Source organism: Triticum aestivum, chromosome 5A (genome assembly GCF_018294505.1).
Source record: "Triticum aestivum cultivar Chinese Spring chromosome 5A, IWGSC CS RefSeq v2.1, whole genome shotgun sequence".
In the NCBI taxonomy this organism is placed as follows: Eukaryota; Viridiplantae; Streptophyta; class Magnoliopsida; order Poales; family Poaceae; genus Triticum; species Triticum aestivum.
Window position 1 is genome coordinate 503692688 of NC_057806.1, and position 13443 is coordinate 503706130.

Here is a 13443-nt window from a genome sequence, read left to right on the forward strand (position 1 = left end):
GCCATCATTGAGATGGGAGAAATATTCAGGACTGCCTTGGACACACTTTTGAATATCTCGGTATATGCCACAAATCAAAAAGGCCAATTATCATTCTTAAACTTGATTTTGAGAAGGCATTTGAAAAGATTGAATATAATGCCATCATTGAGATGCTTAAGGCCAAAGGTTTTGGACCCGGATGGATTAACTGGGTCACATGATTAATTACTTAATTCATCCTCCACTTCTGTTCTATTAAATGGTGTTCCTGAGAAGAAAATTATATGCAAAAGAGATGTTGGATGAGGTGATCCTATATCACCCCTTCTATATGTCATTGTTGTTGATCTCCTTCAAATAATTGTTAATATGGCATGGATAAATGGTGAATTATCACTTTCAGTGGATGATAGCTATGGACAACAATACCCAATCATTCAATATGCAGATGATACATTCCTTATTATGTCGTCTGATAAAGATCAATTGATGCATCTCAAATCCTTATTCCATTTTTTCAGCATGTCTAGAGGTTTATTTGTAAATTACAGCAAATCTTCCATTCTGCCCATCAACATTGATAATGCTACTGCCATTGACTTAGCTGAAAATTTTGGATACAGAATTAGAAGTCCTCCATTTACATACCCGGGCCTACCTCTAGGTATGACAAACCCTTTGTACATGATCTTATGCCAACCGTAGCTAGAATTGATAAAAGATTATATGGAGTTGCAAATTTCATGAATTATGCTGGCAGATTGACATATGTTGATTCAGTGGTTGCATCTATGCCCGTTTTTGCTATGTGTACCTTCAAGGTTCACTACACCATTTTGGAACATGTCAACAAAGCTAGCAGAAATTTCCTTTGGTATGGAAATGACATAAACAAAAAGGGGAATTGTCTTACTAGTTGGAAGATGATTTGCAAACCCAAAAAAGGTGGAATTGGTGTTCTAAATCTCAGAATGTAGAATATTGCTCCGATAATCAAGCACTTACACAAATTCTACAATCATGAGAACATCCCATGGGTCAATCTGGTGTAGCAAGCCTATTATTCAAACAACACCACACCTCATGCAAGCAAGAACAAAGGATCTTTTGGTGGAAGGACCATGTGAGCTTAACTGATTTATACAAAGGTATGGCAACTTGTCAAGTAAACAAACAAAACACTATTCTACTACGGGAAGATGTATGGAAAAGTGGTAGTATTCTAAAAAGGAACTGGGCTGAACTACACTCATATGCAACATATACCAACATCACAATCCAGCCGGCATAATCTGTGATGGACCATAGCAGCATATTCCAACTCCCTCTATCTATGATTGCATATGATCAATTAATCAACCTATTTGGATAGCTTGAAGAAATCAGGGATAACCAGGAGCAAAATAAATGATTTTTTATGTGGGGAAACTCCAAATATTCTGCAAAAAGTCTATAAAATCCTTATGAGAAATCAACAAGCCCTTTGCCAATGTAATGGATATGGGAAACTTGCTGTCTACCCAGGCATAAATTCTTCTCCTGGCTTATTCTCAATGACAAAATAAACACTTGTGATCTACTGACTAGAAAAAAATTCACACTAGAGAATACTATTTGTGTATAATGCAGAGACCATAATCTGGAAGACAGAACTCATTTACTATTCAGCTGCCCATTCAGTCAAGGTTTCTGGTGGAGTATTGGTATAGAATGGAACACTGATCTAGACATTCACATGATGATCACAGATGCAAAACACAGATATAAATGGGGTTTGTTCATGGAAATTTTAATCACTGGAAGCTGTGCTATATGGAACCAGAGAAATGACAAAATATTTGAAGACATCGCATGCTCCATCATAAATTGCAAGACTAGCTTCAATAGATATTTTCAAGACACTATGATCCGGGCTAGGCCTAGTATCAAAGAGGGTATGTTGTCATGGCTAGACAGTACGTACAAATTTTTATTGATGTAATAGATCTAGCCTAATTGGATGTAACTGGCATGATAATGCCTCCCTTGTACACTGCTTAACCACTAATCTTTTAATGAAAAAGATCACAATAGGGATTTTCCCCCACTATAGTTGGTAAAAAAACCATTTTCTAAATACACATTGGAACATTACTTAATGATAAAAACATATTTTTGAACTATGCAAAAAATTATGTTGTATAAACATTTTTTGGAAATATCATGAACATTTTTTAATTACACAAAGATTTTTGTATAATGCATAAACAGGTTTTGTACATATGACTAATATTTTTTGTAGACATGATTAAAATTTTCTAATTTTTCACATTTTACATTTTTTGTATAGATAAAAAACATCTTTTATACACGATTAACATTTTCCAAATGCAGCATTAACATTTTCTAAACTTTTATGTAAAATGGTTTTGTGATACATATATATATAGAATATTTCTGAATATAAATAAAGTGAAAATCAAAGAAAAAACTAAAATATGGAAAAATGAAGAAAAAAGATTTTTTTAGATAAAAATAAAGAAAAAAGTAACACAATGTCATCAGGCGAGTCGCGACTACTAGGCCAGCCCAATACATGTTGGCCTGCAGGCGGACAATGGTAGGGCTCACCGCGGGCGGCACATAGCCGCGTCCGCCACTTATAGGCCTGCGAGCAATCTTCTTCCTCCCGTTGTATGTCGCGACTACTAGGAACTGAAATATCTTATAAATCTCCATTGGACATTCCATTTAGGACTAAACCGCTACCATTATTTTCTATGGTTTAAATCTGGACTGTCCATTTTATATTGCTTTAATAATTTGATCAATTGATAGATGTATCAAATATTTATTGATAGAGAAGGAAGCAATAAATGTTAATTAATTGTAGCCATGTTTTCTGCCAAGGTTATTCCGCATTGATTGATTGATATACATCCGAGTTTAGTGTTTTAGATGACAATATCCTATATATACCATGCACCTACAGTTTGACAAACCAACCTCGACACACAAAACATCTCAGAAACACAAGAAAATTGTTGCGGCAAAACCATGAGGTCGCCGCAAGCTCTCTCGCTTCTTGTTGTTGTCCTCCTCCTTGCCTCGTCCAGTGCTTCCGTCATAGAAGACACATGCAGGCGCTTCGATGGCGCTGACATCTACGATATCTGCATCAAGTTCTTCAAGGCCAACAAGGATAGCACCACCACGGACAAGCGTGGCCTTGCTGTCATCGCCATTGGGATTGCCAGTGCAACAGCTGTGGACACCCGCAAGCGTGTCGCCACCCTGAAGGCCGAGGAAAAGGATCAAATTATCCAGCATGTCCTCGCCTACTGTGACAATATGTACTCCAGTGTTGTGGGCCTATTTGACAAGGCTGCCAGGGGCATCTCGTTGGGCAGGTTGGGCGACGCGGTGATGAGCCTTAGCTCCGCACTGGACATTCCCAAATATTGCGATGACAAGTTCCTCGAGGCAGGCGTGAAGTCGCCATTCGATGCCGAGAACAGCGAGTTCGAGGTGCAATGTGCAATCACTCTGGGTGTAACGAAGATGCTGACCATGTAGTTAGCGAGTTGGCGAGGACATGAATGTGGGAAACTACAATAAGAGTCCATAGTAATTTTGATGAGTAAACTCCTCAAAATTAATAAGCCCACAATGTTATCACTGAACTATGCCAGACATACTGGCACATATTTCTTTTGTGTGGATTTTTTTTGTGTTGATTTAATAAAAACAATAGTGACTGGAATATCCACCCCTTCCGCACTGCCGCAGAGCGATGAACAGAGGGGGAGGGGAGGATATTAACCTTGTTGGCAGCTGAAAGAATCGGTATGGTCGACTAGAGGGGGTGATTAGGATACTAACAAAATTTTAACTTCTTTTGCAAATTTTAGGCTCAAAAAATAATAAGTTTTCTATATATGTAGATAGGTGGACAACCTATATGAAAATCTTAACAAGTAACAAGTGCTTGCAAGAGTAAACACAAGATAATAACTAGCACAAAGTAAAGGAACGAAATAACCGCAAGTGGAATCGATGGAGATGAGGATGTTTTTGTGAAGTTCCCCCCTTTGGGGGGGTTACTTCTCCATCGGAGGGGTGTGGAGGCTAATGCTCCCCAAGCATCCTAAGGACTCTCCCTATTCTCCTCATGCCCTCACACAATGAAAGGTATCGTGAATCCAATAGCGGTGCCCTTGAAGGTGACAACCGGGACCTTTACAAACAAGGTTGGGGGTCTCTCTACAACTTAACTGGAGGCTCCCAACACCAGCACGAAGCTTCAATATAGATTTTGGCTCCGCGATAACCTCTTCCGTCTAGGGTGCCCAAGCACCCAAGAGTAACAAGTCGATGTAGATGTAGAAGCCGAGGAACACAAACGGTTTGGTGCAAGTGTAGATCGGGTGAATCTCCTCCTATCATCAAAGTATGAGAGAGTTTGGATGGTTGGGGAAGGAGATCCCAAGATTTTGGAGATTTTGCGGACATATTAGGGTTGGGCGGAAGAAGAAGGGGTTATTTATATCCCCACGGGGGAAATAGACGTTGCACAACCGCAATTCCGGCTACGCAGACCATCCAGAAGAAATGTCCCCAGCCCCGAGCACCAAGGGGACAAAGTTCCCGGGCACCCGGAAAGATTAGGGGTCGGGCAAAGCAGAGGGGGTCGGGTACCCGAGGGTCCAAGACCCCAAGAACCTGATACATCTCCAACGCATCTAATTTTCCAAACAACTTTTCTCTTGTTTTGGACTCTAGTTTACATGATTTGAATGAAACTAACACGAACTGACGTTGTTTTCAGCAGTACTACTCCACCCATCAATATAAACAAGCTTAGTTGTACAAATACAAATCTGATATGATGTTGATATTATTAAAACAGAGACACATTTGATTGGCTAGCTAAATGTTCCTACTTTAGTTTTGAAATGCATGTGAGCCACATATAGAGAGATAGGAAGGAATAGTATTTCTCTGTGCGCTCTGGTTCATCATGGGTGCGCAACAACCATTGTATAGAAAGACTTGTAATATCTACGATCTGCTTGCTCTTCTTTAACATGATCCTCTTCTCTTCTTATTTAATAAGTATAGTATGTTCCTTGTTGCTAAGAGAAGTAGAGAAATTTGTGTTCGACGGGTCAGGTCGAGTTGTTCTTCCTTAGTATATTTTGAAGCTGTCATCTATGAAGTATCCTTACTTCTGGAGCTCTCAACAGGGAGCCTATATTTTGAGTAGTAGGCCATATTATATTAATGCACACACCAAATTATAGCACACATGGCATCTCTTAGAAGAATTGCACAAAGATATGACGTAGGTTTACAAGGATGCACTATTGGATTAGAATCCCCTATGCGTTACAAAGATAATCTCACTTATTTTTATGTTTTCATACATGTCAGGTATTGAATATGATCATAATGCATATGAGAATGGGCACACGAGAGGAATATTGCGGAATAATCCATTGGCTAACAAACTTGGCATCAAGGGATTGAGGTCATGTTTGGATGCAATGGAACACAAGTCTAATTAGGTTCCCATCTACAGATTCCATTTCAGAATATGATCCTAAAGATGCGAGACCTAAGTCTATTTAGCTTCCAGATGAGTCAGAGTCAAATGACCTATCTTATTCATCCATCAAGGTGCTTGCTCTAACTTGGCAAGGTTGTATTGGTCGCATGTATCTTGCATATGATGTCTTGTATTACTTCTACTTTGTTACACCATCATCTGCTTAGTTTACACATCATATATGAGAATATGACATGCCTATCCATTTTCTATACCTATTCCATGTGTCATCATACCATGTTTTTCCACTTAAATGTTGTTCTTTCATAACAGATGTCCAAAAGGAAGAGGATGATCGCAGATCCTAAAGGAGTACAAACAAAGTATTTGGAAATGGCAGTGATACCTAATAAATCAAATAGCACTCCATTTGTAGTGTCCATATCACCAGCCCCATAAAACACAGCCCCAACTGTAGCACACTTTAGCCCTACTCCACTGACCATAACACCAGCTTCACGTCACAGGACCCGTACTTTTGAAAAACGTATGCCAATTCCAATAGTCCACTACTGCAAGATGCTGCTAACGCGACACTACGATCAGAGACCCTTCAACGAAACTATGTGTGATGCAATAATCGCAAACGGTGGTGTAAAAACCCGTCAAAAAAGGTGCAAAACGTTTGCAACGACGGATGCATCAAACACTGTTCGGATTTTAGTTGCGTGTGTGATGCAGGGCATATGGTTCAGTTCAATTAACTGTTTGCAATGAGTAGGAACAAAAGAAACAGTCAACCAGATGAAGGTGTGTGCGATACACAACATACGGTTCACTCGGATGAACTGTTTCTGATTAGGCAACACAAAAGAAACGGGCAGCCAAATGAAGGTGTATGCGATGTACAACATACGGTTCACTCGGATGAACTGTTTGTGATTAGGTAACACAAAAGAAACGGGCAGCCAGATAAAGGTGTGCGCTATGTACATCATACGGTTCACTTGGATGAACTATTTGTGATTAGGCAACACAAAATAAACGGTCATCCAAATGAAGGTGTGTGCGATGTATAGCATACGGTTCACTCAGATGAAGTGTTTGTGATTATGCAACACAAAAGAAATGGTCAGCCAGATCAATGTGTGTGCGATATATGGCATGCGGTTCACTTGGCCTTGTCGTCAGTGTGTGACCTCTGTGGCAACTATTCGCTCCCCACTAGCCTCTTCTTGTACCGTGGCAACCGTCCACCGCCTCTTCGCCTTTGCCTCTCGATTTGGAACTGCTGTCGCATGCTCTTCCTCTCTCCATTTGCCTTCACCCTTCTTTTGCCATTGTTCGATCATTTTCTCCATGGAGGGAACAGGCCGAAAATGACCCCGTTATTCTTGCCCCGATCTGAAAGATGACGTGGTGGAGGAACTCATTGATCGGTGCGACGTCATCGCCTCGGCTAGCATGGCAGGTTCGTTCAAGACCATTCTTGACTCAACTAATAACATCATTACAAGGAACCCAATGGTCCAGGAGCGGTTTGATCTCCCCTATCTTCTTCGTTGTGACCTTGCTGACTGGCGCAGGGACGAGGGAAGCCTCACCTTGTGCAAGTTGATGTCACTTGATAATGATACGTATGATGTTAAGATGCCATCGCTTGAGGGCAAGGCTTGGGCAGGCGCAAATCGAGATTGGGTTGTTTGTATTGGGTACAACTGCGAGTGGGAACTTGTGAATGTGTATACTTGTCATCGGGTTCCACTTCCAAAAATCTCAGACTGCCCAGAGGTTGAGTACACCGGTATTCTATGTGAGTTCAAATACAATCATGGTGACTATCGTCTATGGAAGATAGCAATTTGTTGAGTTCCCAACCGCTCTTGGGATTACACGAACTATGAAGTTGTTGCTATCTTCGACAAGCTTGTTGCCGTCCTTACTTCCACGCCTCGATGGATATTGCTCAAAAATCAATTTCTATACACGGATGAGTACTGTGATGCAATTCAATACGAGGGTCTTGTCTTTGCTACCACCACTTGTGGCACTATTTTTGCATGGAATCCTGATGCTTTCGGTACGTTTGTCTTCCACCGTAATTATAATTATTTCATCCACATGCATGCGGGTTAGCTAGTTTCCCTTTACTAATTAACCTTTTTGTGTTTCCAAGGTCCTGTGAACATTACACCACCTATACTTGAAAATTTGTATAACCAAGGGGGAGATGACGATGCTGATGATCACGAGCATGAGGACGAGTAGGACCCATATACTCAGTGGCACCTGGCAACTTATTCTGATGGATCACCTCTTCTTGTCTGTATACAGGGCACTGCTAATGTTACTAAGGAAGCAGGTGTTGTCTCGCATGGTCGCACTCTTCGGACCTATTCCCACATCCGTTGCAGGGTATTCAGGATGGATACTAGTGTACTAGCGCCAACACCTTCTCCCTGGTTCAGTATTGAAAGTCTTGGAGGAAACTCGCTCTTCCTTGGAAAAAACTATCCAATGATGGTGGAAGGCGATCCAGCTGCTATTGACACAACGTTACTACCATTTATGAGAAGCAACTGTATCTATACCTCAGACATTGCTATGCTTCCCTACCGTCCCAATATGGGTCTTGACATAGGCCGCTTCAGCCTAGATGATCAGTCCTGCGTTGGTCTCGAGATTGACAGTAGCTGGCCCTTCCCAGAGAATCACTTCTGGTTCAAAGCAAGTGTTTCCACCGCCGACGAGTGGTTGAGCTGAAGTTCATTTCATCGCTTTGTTATTTGTTGTGTGAGAAAAACTTTACTTTACTAGAATGTTTTGTTGTAAATGATCTATAATCCAACGTGTATCCTCGTTGTCGTTGTGGGTTGATGACTTGTTGTATGTAATCAATGGTACATTTGCATATGCGTCCATCAACTCACGCTTGCTAGTGGTGTCCATATGAACAATGCTAGTGATTTTAGTTGCAAAAATTAGATAGTGCTAGTGATTTTTAGCTGCATATTTTGACAAATCACAGTGTTACAAGGTTGACAAATGGCAATGTTACTAGATAAACAAATGTCAATCTTTCCAGTTTGATAAATGGCAACATACCCAAAATGACAGATGCAAATCTTACCCAATTGTTTCTACGTGGTTGCACACGGGTCATGCAAAACAACTGTTTGCGTTGAAGGGATGCACAAATCCTGCACTGCGAGGGAAGACCATAGCTCTCACTTTGCATACGGGTGTTCTATCTAAAACATTTGCGATCAAGAGCTCTAAAAATCCTGCTCGACACATTTTCCCCTGGCTTCCTGGGGAAGTTGTCTGTTTGCATACGAGTGTTCTAACTAAAATGTTTGCGATGAGTGTTTTATATTTAAATACCATTGACAATTTTTTAAAAGATAATCATTTGATAAGTCTGTACATTAAGAGAGAAAAATGCAAGTTCGTTCAAACCATATCTTTCATTCAGTCACACTACGAATTTTTATTCATATGATCAAGAATTCGAGATACAGTATTAAAACCCAACAAAACTATTTCCGGCGGCGGCGGAGGCAGCTTGTCGCGCCGTCGTTGTCGTGGTCATCCTTCGGGACACCGTTGTTGAAGTCTTCAAGGAAGCACAAAATGTTCTTCACTTGTAAATCAAACATCATGTTGTCGCGCGATCGACAGGCGAGGCGTGGGAGGACGAAAACTGGCACCGCTGAGACATAGTGGTTGACGGCAGCGTCCCATGCTGCTGAGGGGGGCGCGCACAGGCACGGGCACGGGCGCGGCGGATGCAGCCAAATGCACGGGGACTGGCGCCACGGTGGGTGGAGGGGCGCGCACGGGTAGGGGCACGGGTGCAGCGGGTGCAGCCAAACGCACGGGAGCCGGTGCCACGGTGGGTGGAGGGGCGCGCACGGGCACGAGCGCTAGTGCTGGCATGTACATGAGCTCGTGTGGGTCCGTGGAGACCTCGCTGACGCCTGTGATTTCGGGCTCTGCGATAGTTCTCAGCGACCAGCCCGTCAATGCTACGGGGATGGTCGCTGGCGCGGGCGCGGGGATGGGAGCGGGGGCAGCAACCGCCGCGGCCAGCTCATTCTAGGCCATGTCCATGAGGCCCCATTCCTCCTTATTTTCTATCTCCTTCGGCTCGGAGTCGACTTCACCAAACTTGAAGACTAGTGGCAGATGATCATTCTATGCCATGGCGTTGGTGGAGGTCTGCGGGAGGGAGGGAAATGGGAGGCAAACAGTAAGGCCACCCGTATTAAACAGTGGCTCGGGCGCCATTAATAGAGAGGAAGGCGGGCGGCCATGGAAGTCAAAGGGCTCGCTTCCAAGTGAGCCTGCGCAGCATACAGCTCACACGCTTCCCGGTGTGCCTGCGCATTGGAGGACATCTTGCACGCCTCTTGGTCAGCCTGCGCACCGGACTCCGTTCGCACGCCTCCCGTTCAGTCAAGGTCAAGCAGCTGTCCGCATGGCACCTCCTATAGACATTAAAATGAAGACACATGGCGTCATGTGAATGGTTAACAGAACGCACATGATCTGAATTATACAACCATTTGAGATATTAAAGTGGTAGCTATTTTTTCAAAATGCCTTTGTTGGCTGTTATTTGAGTGCGCCTTCTCTCAAAATGGACACGAAAAATACCACAGCATGTCGGGTGCCATTCCATGAAAGCATGCCAAGCACTGGTACAATGACGTGCTATACAAACAGTTTTTAACCCCTTTCTGCGGTGGTATTTGGAACCATCGCCAAGTGAGTGTGGGTGATAGGGGAGTCCTTCCCACACGACCCAGGAATCGTCGGGGATAGGCCCTCCTAGGACACCAAATGAGCTCATGTGCGATCGGGGGAGGCATCGAAACCCAATCATTTCCGTAAGTATGTACATCCCACACGGTGAATCCCAGAAAATCATTTCCGTAGGTATGTACATCCCACATGATGAATCCCAGAAAATCATTTCCGTAGGTATGTACATCCCACACGGTGAATCCTAGAAAAACATTTCCGTAGGTATGTATATCACACACAGTTCTTTGTGTGGAAACGTTTGTGCAAGATAGCCTAATGCAAACAGTTCGCTGCCGGAAGCCGTGTGTGATTGTTAGTTGATCGAACATGCCTACTTTCTAGAAACCATGCGGGTTGTTTGAATTCATCGCCCACGGTGCTGTCTAAGTAACCGTATGCAATAGAAAACCCCAATAAGCAGGGTAATTAGCCTATTATTGATAATCCATGTACTAATCAAACTGATATTTCTTATAAAACACGCCAGATATTTTATATCCGTATCAAAGCAACCATGATTTCATAATTGAATTACATCAGATAGCTTCGGCACTCAGTTACGCCATTACACAACAGCACCAAGTTTCACATGCAGCATCAAAAACCTTTGGAAAGTAGCATCATACATGGTAAATAGACAGATGAATCTCATCTAGGAAACTGCAGAAGCGGAAGGCAAATATTGAGCCTTCAGTGATGTTGAATGTCCTTGCAACTTTAGGCCAGTGGCTATGGATAATTGCCCGCCCAACCTTCGTCCTCTTCAGCAAGACTTCAATATTGTACCGTGGGTGTTGAATGAATACCTTCCTCGCCTCTTGACCATGCAGGTGGTTTGAGAGGTAATCATCGGTGACCTGCTTTGAAAAGTACTGAAAACAAAGCTATGCATAAATCGCTATTGTAAATTTTGAAATGGCACAAGGGGTAAAAACAAGGTAAAAGAGTTGGTACCATCCTATAGTTGACTGATGTCTTCTTCATTGTGCAAACAAAGATCTTGCTATTATTCGCCGCAAGTTTCTTCATCCTAATAATCTTTCTGAGTTTCTTGACTTTACTGATATTCATGGACATCTCATTTCCTCATATGCAAAATGGGTCGAACAGTGGGTCTAAGCCTCTGACAGCAGGACCTACATGTGTAAGACCAAATTGTAAGAAACCTAAATATTAGAATGATTCCTGCAACTGCACAATAATGTGCTATTAGCCAAAGGACCCTGCTTGAACAAACCTCGATGGTAAACCACAGTGTCTCCCATTGTTTCCCTGCAACACACATAAGGAAGATCTTGATCAGGTTAACTGAGAGTTTCCATACTATCAGTAGAATATGTATTGAGTACAGCCAAATTCGATTGGTGTCACATGCATAACAATACAAAATTGTACCCACAGGAAATGAAAATCAAATTGCAGAACTGAACCAAACAGTTAAATGGACAGCAGACCAAATGAACCAAAATAGTTAACTAAGCACAACATTGCAGAATAGAAACATGTACTAGAAGATAAGACAGTTAACAAAACAAAGAATGCTTGAGAACAGCACTACAAAATGTAGCAATTGTTGGACCAAAGTGTTAACTGAACATTACATTTCAGAGGACCAAACTGTTAACTGAATATCAGATTGCATATTAACATTACAGAGGAAAAATCACAAGAAGGCACTGGCGGTGGCCTCGAGAAAACAACATGAACTGTATTTTAAAGTAGACAACCATGTGGCGGTGTTGACGGTGGCCTCGAAGACGAGGTGCTCCTCCAAGATCTGGTGGTCGACACGCATGGCAGCCATAGCGACCTCGTGTGTGCGTGCAGTCGCATGCTACTAAGCTCCACATTATACTGCGTGCAAAATGGCTATGGGCGGCGCTTAATTGGAGGAGGGGCAGTGATTTCGGTGGAAGGTGTCGCACCATCGGTCGAGGCATGTGGGACGGGAAATGAGGAGGATGGTGTGGGTGGGGTGTGGATTACCTGACCATATCAACGAGGCTGCGCAGCAAGAAGAAGGGTCAGCGGGGAGGAGGCCGCACAACAAGAAGAAGGGTCGCCGGCAAGGAGGTGGCGCTGCAAGAAGAAGGGTTGCCGGTGAGGAGGCGGTTCTGCAAGAAGAAGGGTAGCCGGCGAGGAGGCAGCGCTGCAAGAAGAAGGGTTCCCGGCGAGGAGGCAGCGCTGCAAGAAGAAGGGTTCCCGGCGAGGAGGCTGAGCTGCCAGTAAGCAGCAATGAAGGTTTGAACTTGGAAAGCAAGGAGGAACAGTGGAAATGTGGCTTTTCGTATGAGGGAGGGGCGGGGAGATAGATATTTCCGCGGTGGCAAAAAAATTTCGCTCGGTGCCACGAGAAATTGGCGCGCAAGTGTGGTTCAAGGAGGGGTGATGGACTGTAGACGATGAAGCTTCCTGTGTAAGCCAGACAAGACGGTGCGCCAAGATATTTTATATCGCATCCCACACGATTCTTTCTAGTAAACTGTTTGTGGTATACCTAATTTTTTTCATTATGTTTTGAAAGATAAAATGGTGTTACGGGGGAAAAAGATGGTGTTTGAATTCCTAGAACATTTACGTACAGTGAACATGCAACTAGTACATGAGTGTCATGTTTAAATTGGAAATTATTCCGGGTTCGTTTGGCATTTTTATGCATTAATTGAGTTTCTGAGCATTTAATGTGCATAATTCAAATTCCAACTATAAGCACATGCTCCAACGCACCAAAGTTTGTTGAAAAATCACATGTGTGTCTTTTGGTGAATTTATAGGTCCCATGCAAGAAATGAAAATGAAATTCAAATATCTAGGCGTCGTGGCTCGACCGGAAAGATTGAGAAACTTGGTTTTTTAATTCCTGGTAATCCAAAACACGCATGAAAATCTGAAACTTGGCATGGTGTCATGACATGGCACCAACATGCTGCGGTAATTTTTTTGGCCGAATTGGGCAAGCTTTGGTGCAAGCTTCTTGCAAACCTGAGCTTCCCTCAAGAAGGCTCATGGTTCCGAGAGGGAACGTGTCACCTCCGTGTGCGAAATGACATACATACACTATCTTCTCCCGCCTTAATTTTTGTACACTAGCGGATTAGACCAAATAGAAGTATCGTGCTAAATTT

At 42.8% G+C, this 13443-nt stretch overlaps 1 pseudogene across 1 annotated transcript; it reads left to right on the forward strand.

Moving 5' to 3' along the window:
- Nucleotides 1-2919: 2919 nt before the first annotated feature.
- LOC123107386 (uncharacterized) lies at nucleotides 2920-3631 on the forward strand (annotated as a pseudogene). Its single transcript, XR_006451657.1, has one exon. The product of XR_006451657.1 is annotated as an uncharacterized protein (transcript).
- The last annotated feature ends 9812 nt before the right edge of the window (nucleotides 3632-13443 follow it).